Source organism: Ovis aries, chromosome 9, assembly GCF_016772045.2.
Source record: "Ovis aries strain OAR_USU_Benz2616 breed Rambouillet chromosome 9, ARS-UI_Ramb_v3.0, whole genome shotgun sequence".
In the NCBI taxonomy this organism is placed as follows: Eukaryota; Metazoa; Chordata; class Mammalia; order Artiodactyla; family Bovidae; genus Ovis; species Ovis aries.
The window spans coordinates 52,758,747-52,765,157 of NC_056062.1; the positions used below are offsets into that span (position 1 = coordinate 52,758,747).

A 6,411-nucleotide genomic window follows, 5' to 3' on the forward strand; every position below is an offset into this window, starting at 1 on the left:
AATTTTAATTCATATAAAAGGTTATACAGGGACTTCCCTGGCTTCTCAGGTGGCACGGTGGTAAAGAATCCACTTGCCGATGCTAGAGATGCAGAAGGCTTGGGTTTGATCCCTAGGTTGGGAATAACCCCTGGAAAAGGAAATGGCAACCTGCTCTGGTATTCTTGCCTGGAAAATCCCATGGACAGAGGAGCCTGTTGGGCTACTGTCATGGGATCACATAAGAGTTGGACACGACTGAGCAACTCAGCACACACACACATAGGGAGTTTCCTGGCAGTCTAGGAGTTTAGACTCTGCACTTCCACTGCAGGGCGCATGCTTTGATCCCTGGTAGGGGAACTTTAGATCCCACATGTCAGAAGATGTGGCTAAAAAAAAGAAAATAGGTTATCTAGGTACTTTTGAAAAAGGCTAGAGAAAAGGGAGATATTTTGAGGTCCATTAAAGGAGAGAGAACAACTTTACCCCAAACTAAAGAATGAAAATCGGGGAATTTGTGAGAGTGAAGAGGGAAACTATTAGTGTTCAAATTCACCACCCTCAGTGCCAAGGTTTCTCAACTTAATTGTACGACTTTCATAAGAAAGCAGGGCTTTAAACAAGGGCTCCATACTTGTAATTCTATAAGAATTTCTCTACTCTACATGCACCAGGGAAGCAGAAGAAATCAATTTCAAATGTTCATTCCTGAGTTGGAAAATAGATGGTCAGTGTTGAGGATGATGGACTGAAGATTAGATCTTCTGCTCAGCATCAAACAGTAATCAGAGAGCATGGAATGGACTCGATCAACACAGCTGCAGTTGAATTCTTTATAAAAACAAATAGGATGAGTCTTGAGTCTGATTTAAATAGACACAAAATAAATAACTGAATACTTCCAGTGTATCTAAGATGCCCACTAGGATAATCTCCAAATATTGAAGTAGAGTGGGGGGATGTGTTTCATTCTGTTATGCTCAGTTTTAATAACGGAAATGTGATTACCCCATGCCTTTTCTTTTTTCTATACATTGGTGTTTCAAACAACCATTATAGAGAATTTTCATGATAGTATATTCTTTTTCATAGTTATACAGTATTTCATGATGAACCCACAATTATTTATTTATCCATTCCCTTATTGATAAACATTTAGATTGTCTCTATTTTTTGCTTTTGCAGGAATGGTTGCATTGTGTATTTCTACCTGTAGGATTTCTAAAAGTGAAATTATTATACCAGTGGATTGAGTATTTTAAATGGTTGTAGTTTTGACAGTCTCTTAATGGTCTTTATTATTAAACATGCTTTTATTCTTAACATTCTATATTTTAAGTATTTTAATTTCTTGTCAATTTAATGTACATTAAAGTCATCTTACTATTGTTTTATTAACATATATCTGTCATTAATGAGTTAAAGGGTTTTTTCATATTTTTTCAACTTTTGCTATCTCTCTGTAGTGAATTGCTTCTATTTTCCTCATCTTTACATATTTTGTTAATCTGTAGATAGGAGCTATTTCTATATAAGAGATAGCAACAATTTATCAAATATATATACAATATACTTTATCAACTTAAAATTTATAATTGATATTATCTAGTTCATTATTTTACAAACCTATAAATATTAAAATTGAACATGTATTAGATATTAAATAAACATAAAAATTAATATATGGATATTTATGCATCTAAGACAAATTTTTGTAATTTCCTTTTTATATTTTATTTATAGAATATTTTGCAGAGTGGATGCTTTTCAGCTTTAACAATTTGTCAATATTGTTTTCTCTTCTGCTTCCCTGACATTATACTCAGACAGTTCTCATTGCCTAATTTTAAAGTATTTTTGTAATTTTATTTCTTACAGACTTTTAAAAAATGTGATATAATATCCTAATTCTATCTGTTCCCAAATAAATAGCTAATTATCATCCTACTATTTTTGCAAAGATCTTTCCCTTCCACTGATTCAAAGCACTGCTTTTATTAGATAGTGAATTTTCATGTAGAAGTGCACGTGTTTCTGGGTCTCTTTTGCCTTTTAATTACTGTTACTTAGAATATATTTTGATGTTTGACAAAGCGAATTTCTTTTCATTATTATTATATTACAAATTTTTCTTGACTTTTTTTCAAGATAAACTGAGACTCAACTCACTAGTTAGAATTTATGGGGTGGTCATGTATGGATGTGAGAGTTGGACTGTGAAGAAAGCTGAGCACCGAAGAATTGATGCTTTTGAACTGTGGTGTTGGAGAAGACTCTTGAGAGTCCCTTGGACTGCAAGGAGATCCAACCAGTCCATTCTGAAGGAGATCAACCCTGGGTGTTCTTTGGAAGGAATGATGCTACAGCTGAAACTCCAGTACTTTGGCCACCTCATGCGAAGAGTTGACTCATTGGAAAAGACTGTGATGCTGGGAGGGATTGGGGGCAGGAGAAGAAGGGGACGACCGAGGATGAGATGGCTGGATGGCATCACTGACTCGATGGACGTGAATCTGAGTGAACTCCGGGAGTTGGTGATGGACAGGGAGGCCTGGCGTGCTGTAATTCATGGGGTCGCAAAGAGTTGGACACGACTGAGTGACTGAACTGAACTGAACTGAACTGAACATTCAGAAGAATTAGCATTTCTACACTATTATGTTTTACCTTTTAAGAATGGGGTATGACTGTTCATTTATTAAGGTTTTTTCCATTTATCTTTCAATAATGACAGCTTTAATATGTGTAGACTTAGCATTTTCAATGTATTTTATATTTTTTATTATTTTAATTACTTTTTCTTATTGTTTATTCATGGATGATCAGAAATCTATTGACTTGTGTGTTTAACTCTTTTTTAAAAAAAAAAAAGTTATAAATGCATAGTTCTTTACAGTCTAAGCTTTATTCTTCCAAGGTACATTCACTTCTGGAGCCAAGTGGAGGAAGTGTTACACAATGTAAGAAGTGATGCACTTATGTCAAATCCTGCTGAGAGAACAGAGAAAAGGGTCTGTGTGCCCTTGAACTAGACAAGATGGAAGTCTCTGGTGATCTTGTCAAGAGCAGCTTCCAAAGAAATGGGAATAAATATCTGAGTGGAGAGTTTGGGGAGAAAATGGGAAGGGAGTAAGTGGAGACAATGTTTGATGGATTTTGCTTTAAAGAAAGAAAGAAAAAAACTGGAGGGGAGCAGACCTAGGGTAGTTTTCTTTTTCTTCCTGTTCAGTCTCATCCGTCTCTGCGACCACATTGACTGTGACATGCATGTAGTATCTCATCACAGTGGTGAGAAATTAGTGTGATAGGAAAGAATAAAGAGACCCAGACTTGAGTAGCAGGAGGTGGGAGGATCCAGTGAACAATTAACTTGGACTTTGGAGAAAGAAAACTGTATCCATATGGCCAGAATATAGGATTCAGAGGTAGACAAGTTGATTGATAGATTTGGTGAAGAGAAAATACAGCAGTTCTTCCAACAGCTTCTAGTTTCTTTTTTGTTTTACCAACTTGATTTTTCACACTTAAGGTTTTAATTCATCTGGAATTATATCATGGTTCAAGTTAGGGATCACATGTTAAATTTTTCCTGGTAGATGGTCACCTGTTTCCACACCATATTTTCTCTAATGCTTAGCAATACCACCTTTGTCCTAGTGGAAGCCCTCTCATCTTTGAAGACTTATTTCTAAGTTATCTATTCAATTCTTCTAGTCTATTTGTGGCAAATTGCACTGTTTTTATTATTATAACTTCATATAAGTTTCATAATTATTAAAACAAAACTCTGCTTAGTATTTTTATACATAACTTGTAAAATGAAACTTTGTTCATTTTTCCAGCAGATTGTCTTATTTTTAGTCATCTAAATATTGTCTGTATCCACATACATATTTTTCCTCCTTATTTTTAGTATTATTTAATAACACACTCTTTTTACTTTGATGAGACTTGCCAGAGAAGATTTTCCACTGTTTAGTTTTGCTTCTGGTCTTGACTTTTTTGTCTAGTCAATAAAACACTTTTCAATTTTACTTAATGTCTGTTTTTATTTGTTTTTCTCAGTTTTTTCCATTTTCATTAATTTTACTTTAAAAAATTCTTTTATAAATGCAGTCCCTCCTTCTAAGGGGAAATTTTTAAATAACTTAAAATTAAATTATAAAACAAAATAAAACCAAATTACAAAAGTGAACATGTTTTCCCCTTTCACAATATATACACATACCAAATCATTACATTGTCCACTTTAAATGTTATGATTTTATTAATTATATCACAACAAAATAATAATAAAATAAAATGAAAGCAAAAAATAAACATGATTGCAAAACATTAATAAAGAAAACGTTTCATGTCAAGAGTAATGTTTTGAAAATTCTCTGAGTAGTTAAGTGGGCTTTGTTTCACTGAGTCATGTCAGTCAATAAGTCCACAATGAGCCTAGGTGCAGATGGCTTTTTACTGTATGGTTTGAAGAGCAACAAAAACAATCCTTCTCCAAAAATAGCTCTCTTGATACTTTGAACTTGGCATTGCTCCCTATACCTATGCAGATTACCATCTAGCTATGAGGTTCTTGGTAACTGGATACCAATAGTGGTTGTTCTTCTCAGCAAAGGTTCTCAAATTTCAACATTTCATAATAGAGAATGAGGAAGCTGGATTAAAAGGCAGATTCAGAAGATCTTACGAGGCGGCTCAAGAATACAAAATTTAAATAGTCATCCCAGTTAATTATGATAGCAGTTATCCTAGAACCTCACTCTGAAAGACAGAAGATGAAAGGTTAGCCAGTCCTTAACCTGGAAATGATCCCAGAGTTCTCTCCCTGTTAGCACTTCAGCACCTGACTTTCCATTAGCTGATAGCACAAGACAAAGGACAGAGAAATCTCAGAGAAAAACGGCATTAGAGTGATGACATTGAATACGAAGCAGTTTTGACGGTGCCAGTCCAAGGAAGGATACAAGTTATTTGAGTTTTGAACTGCGCTGGCCAATAGAACATTCTTCAGTTATAGGAATGCTCTATTTGCACATTCTCCAGTACAATAGCCACTAGTCCCATGACTTTTCAGCACTTGAAATGTAGTGAGTCCAACTGAGTGACTGAATTTTGATTAAAAGTTTTTTTTTATTTTAATTCATTTTAATTTGAGCCTATATAAGCCACATGTGATAGTGGCTATCATATCCAAAACCACAAGACTGCAGCTCTGTCTAAGGCTGGAATAGGGATTTAGTGAAAAGAAAGTAAATTAAACAATTTCTAATTTACAGTTTTCCAAAGGTTGGCTCTGTTATTTAAGATCACAGTATCAAATCTTGATATCATGCTACCAGAGAGAGTTGTAAAATTGGTAAAATGTATTTTACTAATAGTTCCTCTATCAGGCTGCCAGTCAAATAAATTGCCTTCAATATAGAAACCATTGAAGTGTATTTTTGAGAAATCTTAGTGACAGTTTGGCAAATGATAGGCAGAAGAAAAAATATTGGTGGTAAATATCCTTAGTACACTCTTCAAAGTCTTTCAAGCTAAATTTTCAATGGACTTTGAAATTTTTATTGAGCTTTTAAAATTAAAAAAGGTTTCTGAATGAGGAAACTTTATTAGTGATGGTGGCTAACACTTATGGAACACTGACGATGTGACAAGGAGTGTGCTAAGTATTCTACATGTGTTTTTAATTTAACCCAGACAACACCATTAGAAACACAACGTTCTTAATCACACTTTGAGATAAGAAAATTAAAAATCAGAGAAGTTAAGAAACCTACCCAAAGTGGCACAGCCAGTCAAGTTGAAATAAGAATGAAACAAGACCTGTTTACTGCCAGATCATTACATTTTATTTTATTTCTCTCTATTTAGTCTTGGAGTATTGGTTTTGACAAAGACTTTCTTCAGATGTTGAGCATTTAAAAAAAATTAATTTAGGGAGATGTAGCCAAGATGATGGAGCAGAAAGATCCTGAGTTCACATTCCACAGCAAGGTGGATAGGAGGGACAGAGATTTTTTAAAGGCCTACTCTTTGGGGTAGGAAACACACAAAGGGGAGGATAATTACAACTGTATAGCTGAATTCAGTTTGCAATGGTATTACTTGTGGGATATAAGGAAAAGAAAATCAACAAGAATGAGTTTGTCCTGGGTAACAGGAAGAGTGGAGTTACCCATTACGAAAGCTGGGAACCTGTGAAAGGAAACAAAGTTGAAATCAGCAGTTTGTTTTAGACATACTGAGTGTTGGATGCATTTTACATATATCCACCGGGAAACTATGAGAAGTTTTTCTGCATCAGAGTTTGGAATTCACGCCTGGATAGGTCTTGGCTACAGGGGAAACAACAACAACAAAAACAGACTGATCAGAGGATGGATGGCTACTTAAGACCACAGGAGTAGATGGAGTCACTTTGAA

General features: G+C 34.7%; 1 long non-coding RNA gene across 1 annotated transcript in view; it reads right to left on the minus strand.

Moving 5' to 3' along the window:
• Positions 1-4,011: 4,011 nt before the first annotated feature.
• The window catches only part of LOC121820340 (uncharacterized), a 59,081-nt gene continuing 56,681 nt past the window's right edge, over positions 4,012-6,411 (minus strand). Inside the window, exon 11 of the long non-coding RNA XR_009594962.1 lies at positions 4,012-6,183. This is a non-coding gene — a long non-coding RNA (uncharacterized LOC121820340). The remainder of the gene's footprint in view (positions 6,184-6,411) is intronic.